The sequence below is a fragment of the Danio rerio genome, chromosome 16 (genome assembly GCF_052040795.2).
Source record: "Danio rerio strain M-AB ecotype USA chromosome 16, GRCz13ab, whole genome shotgun sequence".
NCBI classification, from domain to species: domain Eukaryota; kingdom Metazoa; phylum Chordata; class Actinopteri; order Cypriniformes; family Danionidae; genus Danio; species Danio rerio.
This window is the reverse complement of record NC_141036.1, coordinates 36,975,139-36,992,029: the sequence shown is the minus strand read 5'-3', so window position 1 is coordinate 36,992,029 and position 16,891 is coordinate 36,975,139. Positions and strand designations below refer to the sequence as shown.

At 37.5% G+C, this 16,891-nt stretch overlaps 1 long non-coding RNA gene across 2 annotated transcripts; it reads left to right on the top strand.

The window, feature by feature from the left end:
* The first annotated feature begins 159 nt into the window (after positions 1-159).
* On the top strand, positions 160-5,140 carry LOC141378230 (uncharacterized). 2 transcript variants are annotated; one of them, XR_015511668.1, is made up of 5 exons: positions 160-226; positions 982-1,061; positions 3,402-3,628; positions 3,777-3,979; positions 4,359-5,140. It is a non-coding gene; the product is annotated as an uncharacterized LOC141378230 (long non-coding RNA). The 2 variants fall into 2 exon arrangements; XR_015511669.1 differs by lacking the exon at positions 982-1,061 and having other exon boundaries at positions 161-226; positions 3,429-3,628.
* Positions 5,141-16,891: the final 11,751 nt, after the last annotated feature.

Below are 16,891 nucleotides of genomic sequence, written 5' to 3'. Positions count from 1 at the left end.
TTTATATTATCAATTCATTTTAAGGGTGTCATTTCATCCTCTTGGTGGAGTTAGGAAATGTGTGGGGGAATTTTAGGAACAATAAAAATCAGCCTTTTAAATTCATTTATAATACTACGTTGGACTCTGAGGTAGCGGCTCATGACTGTGTGTCTTTCAGCCCCTCTGTTGGTCACATACACGATCGCTCCGGTGGAATCCAATGGGCTTTGTCAGGCGTTTTGAGGTTTGTTGAATTCCTCGATATTTCTGAACTTTTTCAGCTTTTTATTTACTGTCTGTTTATGTTAAAATGAGGCATTTCATTTTTATAAATATCACAGAATTATACAAAATTGGATAAAGTGACTACACAATACTGAGTTTTCTGAAGTCTATTTTGCTTGGAGACATTTGAGTCAACAGCAGCATAATCAAAACTTAGCTGGTTGTGTTGTGTAGTAAAGGCAAGGCACAACCGTTTTTTCACTTTTGCAGTCCAATATAAAGAAACCCAAAATACACCTTTAATTGTTTATTTTGAATTACTATCAGGCTTCAAACGGTCATGGATAACCTGGAAAAGTCGTGGAATTTTGACATGGCATTTTTCAGGCCTGGAAAAATTTAGGAAAAACATAAAAACCAACAAAGTTTTGGAAAAGTCATGGAAAACAGATATCTGTATACTTGAATATAGATTAGTTGTCTTTTTTTCTTTTCCAACCCAGGCTCATACTGAAAACGTACTGCTATAAACATTTCTGGATATCATTACATAGGTCCCAGGAGGTCAGCTTTAAAAAGCAATAAAAAAATTAAAAAGAAAAAAACGAAAAGAAAAGCCATCATCTAAGTTTTATCAATTTTTTACTGTATTCTCACCCCTTTATTTACTTATTTAATTTTTTGGCTTCTGTTTTTGTCTTACCCGCTGTCTGCAACCATTCTTCATCGGACTCTAACCCTCTCGTCGTGGTCAACTCCTCTCTGCGTCTCAAGTCCTCCGACGTACATCACGAGTTAACTAGACAAACTGGTAACAGTGGGAAAGCTGTCATATGGAGCTAAGCGGTCAGTTGGTAAGCACAAAAAGGAATGACGTCATACCGCCCCGTAGCATTCATTTTAAAGACGAAATGCAGCCTTGCGGATTTCTGGCTACATAATTTGCAATCTCCAGAAATATAAAAAGAGCTACGTTTTCGGAATGAGCCGATGTTGTTCTTCTCTGTCCTTGGCCAATCACATACTCTCACATTATTAGTGCGGTGTAAGCATTATCTAAATCAATTTTACATTTCTATACATATAAATTGAAACTAAATACATTGTTGTGTATTTTACAATATGCTGTAATAAATTTTGACTATCATTGGTTTTCTTTTACCACGCATATATAGACATTTCATGAAACATCAGGTCATGAAAATTTACTTGAAAGTCTTGGAAAAATCATGGAAAAGTCATGGAATTTTAGTGGTTAAAAGGTGTATGAACCCTGTACTATAAACATCTTTAAAGAACGTTCTCAAAATGATTTTATTTTTTCATCCTGCACTGAGCCATAATCAGCAGCACTTACACCAAAGTTTATGGTTTAATGAATACATTCTGAATGTTTTCTTCATGCATAATTTGCCTTAATCAGAATTATTAAAAGAGATTCCCAAAATCACCCCTGTAAAAATCCTTCACTATGTCAAAACACAGACATGTTTTATGCAGCGGAGCCCTTCCAGCCGCAACCCAGTACTGTGAAACACCTATACACTCTCGCATTCACACATTTTCATTTACTATGGCCAATTTAGTTTGCCCAATTCACCTATAGAGCATATCTTTGGGCTGTGGGGGAAACAGGAGCACCCGGAGGAAACCCTTTTTGTGCTACCAAAGTATGCAAAATAGTGCATATTATGACATAATACCCAATTTGCACATTTAAATAAAAAATGTGGATAACATTTAATAAAAATGTTTGGCATTATGAATGCAAAAATTGAACTGAGAAAGTATGTTGATAACTGTCAGTTCTCTATTTTGACTGTCCATGCGCAGAGCGCAAAACGCAGGGCGCTAACGCTTTCAGGGCGTGTCAGAACGCATTTTTGCTAATTTAAGGACGGGAAAATCCGCTTTGCGCCGTGGCGCATGGTCTAAAAGGGTTGAGGTTATTTTCTTAATGAGTTATAGGTGTGTTTTGAGAATAAACCAATTAGAGTCTTATCTCCCATTCCCTTTAAGACCCAGCTGCGTCACGCCATAAACGCATTCACTATTTACAGGACGTAAAGTAAGTCTAAGTGGAAAAACTGAGCATTTCACAAGCAAACAGTTAACAGTTTTTTTTAACAGAAAACTGTTAAACAGAGCATCTGCTGAGAGATAATGGATCTACTTTCACTTTCGCTCTAGGATAGGGAAACCTTTACGCACAGACATCAATTAGTCTATAAATAATTAATTTCATTTGTTAAGCGCAAATATTCGTTTCAAAACTATTTCTAGATTCAGTTCTAATTTCCAGCAAATAAATAAATAAACAATAATAACGAAGTGTGCTCAAAAACCTGAGTTATATCCTAAAACACATGATGTGCCCCATATGGTCTAAAACCTTACAGGTGGGCAAATCTAAACTTCTTTTTAATAAAACAAATATAAATATGGATATAATAAATAATACTGCTAATAATAATAACATTATACAAAAGCAAATTGTTATGAATTAACTGAAAAAGCCTCCTGAGATGAAGAAGACATAAAAACAGTGATTTTTCATATTTATGTAGGCTAGAAAATAATATGTTTTGTAATATTTTAATCCTTTATATTTATATCCTACATCTATTCTTATTATATCCTGTATATATCCTTAATACTTAAATTTTTTCATATGTAAAGATATTTGCCTATTGCTCTCTTGTGCGTATTAAGCAGTGTGTAAGCGAGGCGCAACTCTGCGTTGGAGTTTAGACCGGGTTTGTTTTTGTCTAATGAAAAAATCTATTTTAGTTTCTCAAAATAGCAACGCGCCAGCGGACCGCCTCAGAACGCCTTCCTTTTTAGACCAGCAAGCCTATGGGTGCACATATGAGCGCTTATGCATTTGCTATTTAAATAGCGTAACGCAACGCCTCAAAACGACTCTTGCTCCAAGCTGAATCTAGCAAAAGACTATTGCGCTGCGCCTTGCGCTACATTGCGCCAGGTTTATGATAGGGCCCTTAATGTTTAATTCTATTCAGCTACAGTGTCTTATAAAGTCAGGATTATTTAAGCTACTGCATATTTGTTTATATATTGTCCTGCTAATATTCAAAACAACAACACTTGCATATATAGGTTTTAATATTCAGAAAGTCACTGTGAATATTTCCACCTACGTGTGCATATCTGTGTGTGTGTGTGTGTGCAAGTGTTTGTGTGTGTGTGTCTGTTAGCAGGAGCTTCCATCTTTTCAATCAGGCTAATGAGTGGCAGGCATCCATGCGCAGAGGAGGCTGATTAAGGCGTTTCCAGGCACTGGAGGCGTGTGGAGGAAACAGCAGGGGAGGGAGAGAGGGAGGTAGAGAGAGAACAGAAGACAGAACAGAGAGAGAGAGGGGCCACGGATCAGGAACCAGGTTCCCGCGGGATGGAGCAGGTGCAGGCTGCGAGCGAGGCCTTTGGGCCCGACGGGGCAGCCAGAGCTTAAAACAATCTGCATAGTACCTTCTTTTAATTTAGACTCTTCTGCACCCCATCTCTCTCTCTCTCTCTCTCTTTTCCTCTCTCTTACTTCTGCTTAACAGATCAGTGCTCCACAAAGAGGGGTAAACAGAGAGAGGCAAATTAAAAAGGGAACTCCCCTGATACCCCAAAACAAATTAGTGCAAACAAATTACACGGAGTCAACACACAAACACTGCAGCATCTGTGGCTTTGGACTGAGGATGGCACAGGCTGCACACACGCTCGGCACCAAGACAAACATCCAGCGACAGGGAGACTTCAGGTCATTTCACTTTCACACCCTGGAGCCAATCCCTTTTAAAGCTCCTGTTTGTTCTTGCTAACAGTTAGCATCAGGCTCATTTAAACTGCCCCCACTGATTGTAGAGCCAAAAAAAGTTGTATTTTTAAGAATTAGCTATTTTATATATATATATATATATATATATATATATATATATATATATATATATATATATAGTGTGTGTGTGTGTGTGTGTGTGTGTGTGTGTGTGTGTGTGTGTGTGTGTGTGTGTGTGTGTGTATATATATATATATATATGTGTGTTTTTTAAAATTAGGTATTTTTATGTCTAAATTAAGTCAGGTACACCAATTTGCATGTGTTATGGATAATATTCTTTTGACTGAAACTTTAACAGGTCAGCACGGTGGCGCAGTGGGTAGCACAATCGCTTCACAGCAAGAAGGTTGCTGGTTCCAGTCTGGTTTCCTCCAGGTGCTTCGGATTCCCCCACAATCCAAAGACGAATAGGTGTACAGGTGAATAGGGTACATGTGAAAGTATTTGGAAGGACTTTTAATTTGTCAGTAACCTGGATTAAGCGCTTCCGGTAAACTGTATGTCATTACAAAATCGGCACATTTGTATAGTGTTATAAATAATAAAATATTATATAGTATCACTTTTTACCAGTTTCAGTCTTATGTTGCACGTTTATAATTTTGGCAATAGACAAAAATACATTGTATGCGTCAAATTTGATTTTATTTTTTTTTTGTCGAAAATCATTTGAATATTAAGTAAAGATCTTGTTCCATGAAGACATTCAGTAAATATCTTACCATAAATATATCAAAAAAATTGATTAGTAACCTTCATTCAGGTAAATTTCTTAGTAATGTTTTTTTTAACCCTCAAATTCCAAATTTTTTAATTTTATCTAGACCAACTATTGTCTTATCCTAACAAAAACATTTGACACTAATGATAGGTTTTGTGGTCCAGGGTCACAATTATTTATGTGCTCACTAAATGTTTTATGAAATATACTCTACTGTCTGAACTGCTGAAATATGTCGATATAATTTCAGTATAACTTTCATTACAGATTTAAGTAGATCTAAAGTAAATTTGCCTAATGTTAATTTATGCTTGTCTGTAGTTGCTTGTGAATTATTACTTTAAGGATTTTTTTTCACCAAAGGAACATTTTCATAGTTCATAGAACTATTTCTGTCAAGTATGCTCTTTTTTTGGTGTGTTTACATCAACTGGGAGTTGTAGGAACGTCCTTTGGTGGGACCAAATTATCTCCGGTGTCAGAGTATAATATAACACAGCATGATCTGGATCTACAAGTGATGTAAATGTATGCTGAATGGGTGATTTGTCTCTTACATTTAATCTCTGTTATCATGAAACCCAGAAGATATAGCTTTGGTCATGGCATCCCCTGTCCTATAGTTGTTCATTTCGTTAAATCCCATGCATAATACTACTTTCAGTTGGCAAAAGTCACTTAAGAGTACTTAGTATGTTGAAAATGCCGGTGGAAAAGTGGCCAGAGTGGAACATGTAGCTTTTGAGGTACAGCCCTGGTGGCTAGTTCCTATAACTGAGTTACTATAATACCCAATGCAGTTTTTTTTACTGGCAGCATAGTGAGAAGTACATTTATTGTTCAGGAACAAAAATTCTTTCCATATTAAAAGATATTATCTTTAGAAGCAGTAGACCAAACCAAAAAGGGTAAAAACATCGGACCAATCAAAGCAGGTTAAGCTCACCGAAAGCAAGAGTTTAGAAATAACAACCTTCAAACAAATAATTTGAGACTCGTTAAAAAATTATGTAATGTGAAAAGCATATTATGAAACATATTTACATTGTATGCATGTAATCTACATTGCATGCATGTAAAGCTATTGCTGAAAACCTTTAAAACATAATGAAAAACTTTTAAAATAGTATAATGGGGCACCTTAAGAGAACAACATTCATCTGAAAATTAAAATAAGGATGCCTTTACTCTCACTTTTGATCAGTTGATCATAAAAGTATTCATTTCCTAATAAAAGTCAGTAGAAAAGTGTTCTGGTTAATCAGTCTGCAGAAAAATGGCAGAGACTAACGCAGACTCTCTTTGCCATACACTTTCATTTATTCCTGCAGTCATCTGCCTGCTTGTTTACACACTGGCTCTAGGAAAAGTCACAAACACAGCTGAAAGTCAACACATGTATTCCACCCTCCATATGGAACATACTTTCCTCACACCGTATGGAATAAACAGCGGATCGCAAGACCGTAAATCAGGATATTTGGAATCTGTCCTGCGCTCTGTCTCGATCCCATTCTATTTCCCTTTCTCTCCAATCTGTCCACAAATAAAAGCACAAAGCCAAAAAAACGATAAATCTGAAGAATATCTAATCAATGCCCGTTTCCTTCAACTGTTATGTGAACGCTATTTCTGTTTCTCAGGCTTTGTGCAGTTTTTTTATGCAAGGAAATGGTATCTGGCTTCATCCTCCGGCCCTCTGGCCACCTGGCAGAGACAGTGACCCTTCCATCTGCCCCCCGCTGTCTTTCTGTTTGTGTGTTTTGTGGATCCAGAGAGATGGGAATAAAGCGGCCCACGCGAGCCCGGAGTGCAGCTCTGCATGTGCCAGGTGACTCCCCAGGCCCTCTCCGAGACCTTGCTCCCCTCAGCCTTGGCAGCCAGGCTCAGGTGCGGCCCACAAAGGCCATGCATCAACGCCAACAGGTGGCGCTGTTTTCTTCACCAATTACGCCTTTTGTTTGTTTGGTTGGCATCCATTTGTTTTTTTGGATGAGCCCCTGCGCCCGCTGGACAAGAGCCAGGGGGAGTTTTGTATGTGTGTGGGCTGGTCTTTTCACCGACACGGCTTCTCAAAGCCTCCTCGGACAGAGCCAGAAACGATAAGCTCGCGGTAAGCTCCTGTTTTGGAGTGAATGCACCGCATTCTTGATCATATTCTTCGCAAAGACCCACATATGTCCGACCATTTGTCTCACAAACCACCGACGACATTGAAGCTGCTCTCAGTTTTGTTGGCCTCTGTTCTCTGACCTCCAGCTTTTCAAGATCTGCTCTGCAAGGACGTCTTCAGCCTCCGTCGCAGTCTTGCTGGATTAGAGCAGGTACTTGTTCAAAAGAGAAAGAGAGGGAGAGCGAGTCACTTTGATACCCTCTGACTGAGAGGGGCATCGGTGCAACAGAGCAGGGCCCCGTCCCAGAATCCCCTACTTTTCCCTCATTATCTCCTTCCCCAAGCTGCTGTTCCTCTTCCCCTGGATGTTATCTTCAGCTGCTTATGCCCTAATACCACAATTGTTGTTCTCTAAAAACAATCATTAGCAATCCCATTGAGGCTGAGGGGTTTTCAGCAGCTTTCTCTCTCTCTCTCTCCTGATGGTTTCTCCTAGCTCTTTATCTCTCCCTCCTCTTTTTTCCCTCCTGAAAACAGAGGGATATTGGCAAAGCCTCTTTAAACTCTCCAGCATTACGGTGGATTATTTTGTGCTGAGACCCTTGGACATGTTTTTTCCCCTTTCTCTGTCTTTTATTAATTCCCTCACTTCATGGCTGAGGCAGACACGCTAGGTAAACATTTTGGCGTCACACTCGATTGCGTCCCAGAAATTAAAAAACACAGAGACAATGGGCCCGGGACACTGACACACTAAGACCTTGGCTCTGGGGGGAAGGCTTGCATGCCGCATGACAGCACGGCCCTGGCGGGAGGAACAATGGCGGCCCGTGCTTCTTGGTGTGTGCGCTCGGAGCGGCGTGCTTTAGACTATCTGCTCTAGGCCATCTGTCTATCCTCCTCCTCTTCTCTCACCCCACTGCCACGGCGGATTTGAACTTGGCTCAATTATTCATCTGTTTACAAACACGAGCGCAAACAGAACAGTTGGATCAGTTGGGCGTGTGCCTTTTTTGGGGGGCACTGATACTGAAAGTTTTCCCAAAGGCGGCGCAGTGTAAGAGATTTATTTTGCGGTTGCAGGTACTCAAGCGGCGACCTGCTGCAACGACGGCAGACGTGCTACAATATGTGTTGTGCTTATGAGCTTAAGTGGACAGCTGTTTATGGATACAAGTCAATAGCTTCTCTTAAATGGAAAGAAATAGCTTATCCTTCAGGTTTATAACTTATTGTGGTTTAAAATTTGACACTATTGTGTCTGAGTACTGATCTATTGCACTTGTTAGTGCCAGATAAGAGATGTAGAGTTGACCTAAGCAATGCTAAGGCCTCCAGAGAAAGACCCTCAGAACTCATTGTCCCTGCAGCCCATAGAGGGCACTATAACATTATAGTAAAATGAAGATTGTACTCCGTCTGAATCTAAAGTAAAAGTTTTTCAATCTGCAGTGACATCTTTGATTCAGTATAGACATTTGAATCATTATTACATCAAATAAACATGTATCAACAATGTATCTTTTACAAAGAACCTGATTTATCACATGATTTATTAAAACATACTGACAATGTTCTAAAATAATGCACACAAACTGTACAAATAAACAAATCTGCTCAAATTTTTTTTATTCAAATAATATATGTTTATGATTTATACTCAATAAGACTATTAGAGAAAACTAGTAAAACAAAAGGGTGGCACAGAGTTTAGAACTGTTGCCTCACAGCAAGAAGGTTGCTGGTTCAAGTCCCGACTGGTTTACATGTTCTCCCCATGTTCGCGTGGGTTTCCTCTGGGTGCTCCGGTTTCATCCACAGTCCAAAGACATGCACTGTAGGTGAACTGGATGAACATTGGCAATAGTGTATGAGTTTGTGTATGAATGTGAGAGTGTATGGGTGTTTCTTAATTCTAGGTTGTGGCTGAAAGGGCATCTCCTGCATAAAACGTATGCTGGAATAGTTGGTGGTTCAATCCGCTGTAGCGACCTCTGATTAATCAAAGACTTAGATCACAGGTGTCAAACTCAGTTCCAAAAGGGCTGCAGCTCTGCACAGTTTCCAACCCTAATTAAACACACCTGATCAAACTAATTGAGTCCTTCAGGCTTGTTTGAAACCTACAGGTAAGTGTGTTGGAGCAGGGTTGGAACTAAACTGTGCAGGGCTTCGGCCCTCCAGGAATTGAGTTTGACACCCCTGACTTAGATGAAGGAAAATGAATAATTAAACAGAAATGTTATGTTAAATCTTAAATAGTATTATTAATATGTAATATATTTTTAAATAGGCAGCAAGATGGCAAAGTGGATAGCACAGTCACATCACAGCAAGAAGGTCACTGGTTCAAGTCCCGGCTGGGTCAGTTGCCATTTCTGTGTGGAGTTTGCATGTTCTCTCTGTGTTTTTTGTGGGTTTCCTCCAGGTGCTCTGGTTTCCCCCACGAGTTCAAAGAAATGCGGTACAGGTGAACTGGGTAAGCCATATTGTCCTTAGTGTTTGTGTGTGAATGAGTGTATATGGGTGTTTCCCGGTAATGGGTTGCAGATGGAAGGGCATCCGCTGCGTAAAACATATGTTGGATAAACTGGCGGTTCATTCCGCTGTGGCGACTACAGATTAATAAAGGGACTAAGCCGAAAAGAAAATGAATAAAGGCTAAAAATGGCTATCTATTTTACTATCATTCTATCTGTAATTTCAGTACAAAATACTGTAAATAAAATTGTAAAATGTGGAAAAATATATGCATTTGGCAGGAAATTTTTATTTTTCCAATGCTTCACTTCACCTATATAACCTTGGCATCGCTAATGTCGTGCTTTGAGCTATTGAATTCATTACACTGTCAGTTTGGTTCATTATGTCCTTGTTGAATAAAAGAAAGAAAGTAGAACTGAAAAGCAATTAAAATTCCACAGCAAACTTCTTTCAATAACATACTAAATCTTGGATACTAAATGTTGTATTTATGGCCATAAAAACTGCTATTATGTGTGTTTGTTATGTACATTTACATGCAGTTGAAGTCAGAATTATTAGCCCCCTTTTTTATTTTTTTTTTAAATATTTACCAAATTATGTTTAATAGAGCAAGGAAATTTTCACAGTATGTCTGATTATATATTTATATTTATATATTATGTAATAATATTTTTTTCTTCTGGAGAAAGTCGTATTTGTTTTATTTCAGCTTGAATAAAAGCAGTTTTTAATTTTTAAAAAACTATTTTAAGGTCAAAATGATTAGCCCCTTTAAGCTATATATTTTTTCGATTGTCTGCAGAATAAACCATCATTATACAATAACTTGCCTAATTACCCTAACCAGCCTAGTTAACCTAATTAACCTAGTTAAGCCTTTAAATGTCACTTTAAGCTGTATAGAAGTGTCTTGAAAAATATCTAGTAAAATATTATTTACTGTCATCAGATAAAATAAATCAGTTAAATTATTAAAACTATTCTGTTTAGAAATGAGCTGAAAAAAATCTTTTCTCCGTAAAACAGAATTTAGGAGAAAAAATTAAGCATGGGATAATAATTCAGGGGGACTAATAATTCTGACTTCTACTGTATGTAACTAACCAAACATCTACAATAAGACTAAGATAAGGTATAATAAGACTTGTGCATATTAGGAAGAAGTCAAGGATATGTTTTCTGGCCTACAGTATGAACCAGAATCTCTGCCTTCGTTGCACTTCAAGTCAGAATTTTTTGCCATAAATTTCATAATAAAATTTCTCATTTCTCCTAGAGCACTAATAATGACTAATAAGCTTTTAGACAAACTTGCTAAACGGCAGACTCACATTTGATGAGCTTTCAAGAAAAAAAATTGGTTTTAATCAACCCTCTCAGCTCTCTCTCAGACCACTTCTGCTCTGTTCTGTTCGAGTCTCGAGACTCCAAACTCTCTCCTGTAATTCCCAACCACGAATTTGCAATAAACGATTTGTGCATCGCCCTTTATTCTTGGCGTAACACAGAGACAGATTGCACGGTAGCTGTCAATTCTCTCACTTCCGTCCTGAGAGACTGAAAAGGTCTGCCCTGAAGCGCCAAGTGTTCCTCCCCACATATAAGCTGCTGCATTGTCACTGTGTACTAAGCCATTCCTCAGAGAGCTTATAACGTTCATTAATCTAATTAAATATGTCTTATTGCCCAAATGAAAGGCTGGAAGCTTTGCTGTAGGATAAGTGTAGAGTAAAACTGAGTCCCAGCAGAGAGGCACACAGTCAAGTCGCGCTAACGGTGCTGTGCTTCATTAGGCTCCTAATTACCTATTGTTTCTCAGTAGTTTGTGCTGTTTTAATGAGAATCTACAGGCACTTAGATCTAATCTGAATTTTCTAATCTACTGGTCCATTCCCGGAGAGTCAAAATGTTATTGGTTTATTTGTAATCATACTTTTAAATGGTGGAGATATGACTCCCCCCGGGGCCGTCGCTGGGTTTTGAGTGACTAATTGAATTCTTGGCTCACAGACGCTTTAGCTGGGTTTGAGTCAGAGATGAGCGCTCAGTGAGTGCTCAGTCAGTCAGTTAAATGAGAGGATGTGGAAGCGCTCTTTCACCTTGGATCAAACCCTTAGAAGTCACCTGTCATGGCAACACCTCGATCTCCTGAGGAGTGCTGCTTGAAAAGAACTCAAACTAAATGAAAAGTGGTGAACTTTGCTGAAGGTGTGCTCCTAAGATATCCTTGATCCTCTTTCTGAGACTCCATCATCTTTCTGTGGGGTATTTAAACACAAAGGTTGAAAATACAATATACACTCACTGGCCACTTTATTAGGTACACCTTACTAGTACCGGGTTGGACCCTATTTTGCCTGCAGAACTGCCTCAATGAAGCTGTTACAGCAAGGTACTGGAAATATTCCTTAGAGATATTGGTTCATGATCACAGCATCACTCAGTTGATGCAGATTTGTCAGCTGCACGTCCATGATGTGAATCTCCAGTTCGCTATTCGATTGAGTTCTGGTGACTGTGGAGGCCATTTGAGTACAGTGAACTCATTGTCATGTTTAAGAAACCAGTCTGAGATGATTTGAGCTTTATGACATAGTGCGTTATCCTGCTGGAAGTAGCCATCAGAGGATGAGTACACTGTGGTCATAAAGGGAAGGACTTGGTCAGCAGCAATACTCAGGTAGACTGTAGCTTTGACACAGTGCTCAATTAGTACTAATATACCACAAAGTGTGCCAAGAAAAAAATCCCCCACGCCACACCATTACACCATTACCACTAGCGTAAAATGTTGATAAAAGGCAGGATGGATCCATGATTTCAAGTTGTTGAAATAAAATTCTGACCCTACCATCCGAATGTCGCAGCAGAAATCGAGAGATGTTGTTCAAATTTGCCGAGCATGTGCGAATTGTAGCCTCAGTTTCCTGTTCTTAGCTGACTGGAGTGGTGCCCGGTGTGGTCTTCTGCTGCTGTAGCCTATCCGCCTCAAGGTTTGAAGTGTTGTGTGTTTAGAGAAAATTTTCTGCATACCTCGGTTGTAACGAGTACTTATTTAAGTTGCTGTTGCCTGTCTATCAGCTCAAACCAGTCTGGCCATTCTCCTCTGGCATCAACAAGGCATTTGTGCCCACAGAACTGCAGCTCACTGGATATTTTCTCTTTTTCAGACCATTCTCTGTAAACCCTAGAGTTGGCTGTGCGTGAAAATCCCAGTAGATCAGCCGTTTCTGAAATACTCAGACCAACCCTTCTGGCACCAAAATCCATGCCACGATTAAAGTCACCTAAATCACCTTTCTTCCTCATTCTGATACTCGATTTGAACTGCAGCAGATCGTCTTGACCATGTCTATATGTCTAAAAGCATTGAGTCGCTGTTATGTGATTGGCTGATTAGAGATTTGCATTACCAAGCAGTTAGACACGTGTACCTAATAAAATGGCCGGTGAGTGTATGTTAAGACAAAGTAAAGAACAAATTGAATGATGTTCGGTAGAAATTCAGCTGCTATCAGTGTTACGGAAACTACTCTGAAGCTGTAGCTTGATAAGCTACAAGCTACTTAAATGTGCAATGCAGTTACAATGTCAATGCCTTATGTTTTATTACACAATTTTCAGATTTCTCAAACTGTCAAGATTGAAAGTTTTAAATTGCAACAGATGTAGCATTGCGATAACAATTCAATTTCAAAATTTCAACTGTTTACTTGAAAAATATTGTTTACAAAATACCTGTAATAAACAAATTCATAAATAAATGTAAAAGATTTGTGATTTGCCAATAGATGTCTGTAATATATGATTGTAGTATGGGATCTTATTAGACGATGAAGTGCTGCTTCAGCTTTACTTGCTAGAAAAATATTGATATTAGCTACTGGAAAAATTACATTGTATCTTAAAGCTGTCACATTGTATCAAATATAGACTTTGTCAAGCTACTGAAAAGTGTAAAAGCTAGTAACTGAGCTCATTCCCAACACAGGCTGTTATATTAGTGTATATTGATAAATATTTAAATTAATGTTGTGGTGGAGTTTGCATGTTCTCCCTGTGTTCGCATGGGTTTCCTTCAGGTGCTCTGGTTACCCCTACAAGTCCAAAGACATGCGCTATAGGTGAATTGGGTGAGTTAAATTGTTCGGTGTGTATGGGTGTGAGAGTGTGTGGATGTTTCTCAGTGATGGGTTGCAGCTGGAAGGGCATCCGCTGTGTGAAACATATGCTGGATAAGTTGGCCGGTTGATTCCACTGTGGCGACTCTAGACTAATAAAGGGACTAAGCTGAAAAGAATATGAATGAATGAAAAATGTTGTGGTTATTGACTTAAATATAAAATTATAGGACTGATAAATTAAATTATTACATCTGCTGCTTAAGCCACTTAGAATCCAAACTGCTGGCTGTGAGGGTTTTGTCTGGTGTCTTTAAAATTACATTACATGACAGATGTGAAGTTAAGTTATTAAAGTAAAATCAGTTATCTACTGTATTTGTCTGTCTGTTTTTGTAATCAGGGTTCTGGTTTTCAAAAGGATATATGAGTGGATATATCAGTATCAGCCAATGTTGTAATATTAGAGCATTTCTAATTGAAATTCCAAGCACCAAATAAAACTAATCCCTAATAGTATTAGTTATTCATTGATATCTACTGGTACCAATAATTTGAGGAACAGTTCTAACTTTTAGCTTGTTGCTTATTGACTTTATTAGAATTTTAAAAGCAAATTTAATGCCTTATTTGCATGATCATATTCTACAGCTCTTACTCCTGTCCCAGGTAGTTAATTGTGAATGGGATTCCAGTAATTGGCCCTGATCATTGCCTATTTTTTAATAGGGAAACTACTCTGAAACTGTATCTTGATAAGCTACAAGCTACAAGGTGCAATGCAGTTATGTCAATGCCTCATGTTTTATTACACAGTTTCCAGATTTCTCAAACTGTCAAGATTGAAAGTTTTAAATTGCATCAAATGTAGCATTGGGATAACAATTCAAGTTTAAAAATTCAACTGTTATTATGGCTATTTTTTAAATAGTCAGCAATGGCCAATAGCATAGAATTAGTTTTTAAATTAGTTAGACACCAATGTACACCACTTTAACCAACTCTTACTTGAAACAATACTGCCTACAACTATGGGTACACCTGTTCATTGTACAGATCGTACATGTACAATTATGTTTTGTGTGTGTGTGTGTTGCTGATGATGTGACAATAAGAGTGATTTGATTTAATTTGTATAGACCAAAATGTTTACAATATACATTTCATTTGATTGGTTCTAGTCTTTCAATAATAGTTTGCAGCACTTTAAGTAAAAACAGAGTAGCAAAAGATAAAAGATCCTAACATACAAAGCTCCTCACTATCATTCTGCTCTTCCTCGTTTGTACACTCCTTTGCACTCCCTGAGATCATCTTCTGCTGAATTTTTATTTGTTCCAAACTTTAAGATGAAGTCATTTGGTGGCAGGGCTTTTAGTTATACTGCACCAAGGTTATGGAACACTCCCTGCCTTTACACATTCGCCAGGTGAACACTATTTCCAATTTTAAAACTCAGATAAAAAGTTTTTTTTTGTTCAGTAGCTTTGAATGATTTGGTGGTTTAATATCATGTCTATTGCTTTTTACTGCATGTATTTTTATAATGTGCTTGCAAAATAGTGTAAGGTGTTCTTGAGTGCTTTAAAAGGCACCTATACATAAAAGGTATTATTATTATTATTATTATTATTATTATTAAAAGGTTCAAATAATTGAAGAATTATTAATATAAATATAAATTGTCCTAAATCAAGAATGGATGTTGTTCAATAAGACAGCTTTTATTAACTTTAATGCTTTTAACACCTTTAATAAAAAACTTTTTGTCTACTTTAAATGTTGACTGCTGTGTACCGATTATTTTTCAGGTAAAAGAATGGAATCTGTCAATTTTTATTCATGCAATTCTTTGTCACTTTTCTTTTTGACTTCAGGTGATGTTGATGATGCTGCAGTAAACATTTATTTGCAAAACAAATAACTACATCTGCATTTTTCAATGACAAAGCCAGTTATAAAAATCCAAAACACTAGTGGACTTGAAAATTTTCTTTGTGAGACATGACAAATATCTGCTCTGCAATATGCCAGATGGTCTGATTGTACACTCTTTGGGAACTTTCATCTTTTCATTAGTGTATGATAGGCTGTGTGTGTGTGTTTATCTATTAGCCAGAGTTTTGCAGTGCCAAAGTGCTCATTTGATATGTGACCTGCCACTAAAAAGTCCGGATATTTATCATCTGCTGAATAGCCTTTGTGTGGTGCTGCAAAATGGCAGCAATACATTCTCAAATGAAACCGCTTGAAGGTTAATGAGTGGCAATTGCCCAGTGAGGACTAAATCTATTAGCGTTTCATAGAGGGAATCAATCAACATGACCAACTCTCACTTATTTGTCATTTTGAAACATGGCCCGTTTGAATTGAACAGCACATTCTGTTACATGGGATCATCTGTGATGCTTTGATTTGCTCTTCATTAAGGTGATTAATGCTCTTTTTTCTGATTCTGGATCAGTAAACAAGCTCTTTCATCCTGTGCTGCTGTGCTGTATTAGGTCACTCCAGACAGTGGTAATGACTATGGATGATTACAGTCCACAAGTTGATAGCTGTCAAGAGAAGTATATGAATTTTATAACCAGATTGACCCAGAACTGAACCTGTTGCCTCCTTCATAACTGGCCAGTGTTCACTACCATAAATAAAATTGTTTAGATTTTTTAAATAAAATGAGTTATAATCTAATTTTCTTTTCTATGTGTAACTTAAAACAAAAATAAATAAAATAACAATTGAGATAAAAAAAATTTTTTAAACTAAATAGGCATCCCATTTTAGTGTCCATGTTAAATAAAATTTGCAACAATTTTTTTTAGATAACTTTTGTGAAAATAAAATGTCAAAATATTGTCAAAATATGTTCACTTCAACACAATCATTTAGTTTAACACATATCTTTGTGGGAAAATAAGCAGCAAAGGTATTCCGACCTCTACTTAATAAAAAATATATACAAATTTCTATTATATATATATATATATATATATATATATATATATATATATATATATATATATATATATATATATATATAACGATTTGCAGTGCGATATGGCTGTATATCAGCACTGGTGGGAGGTAGTGTCCCACTGGTGTCCCACCAGTGACGATGTACATTTATATCGCACTGCTACGAGAGTGATATTGCATTTACACAACAGTTCAATGGTATAATCATGTATATAAAAAAGAAAATCAAACAAGGAGAGTAAAAACCCTCATTACGAACTACTTTCTTCTGCCATTCATTCACATTTGCAGCTGACGCCAGAACAGCAGAAGCCATTTATTACCAATTCAGCAACGTCACTTCAGAGCTAGTGTTTGAATGATTCTCTAGTATAATATCTAAAGTGATGACAAAACAGGTAATTTTGCTC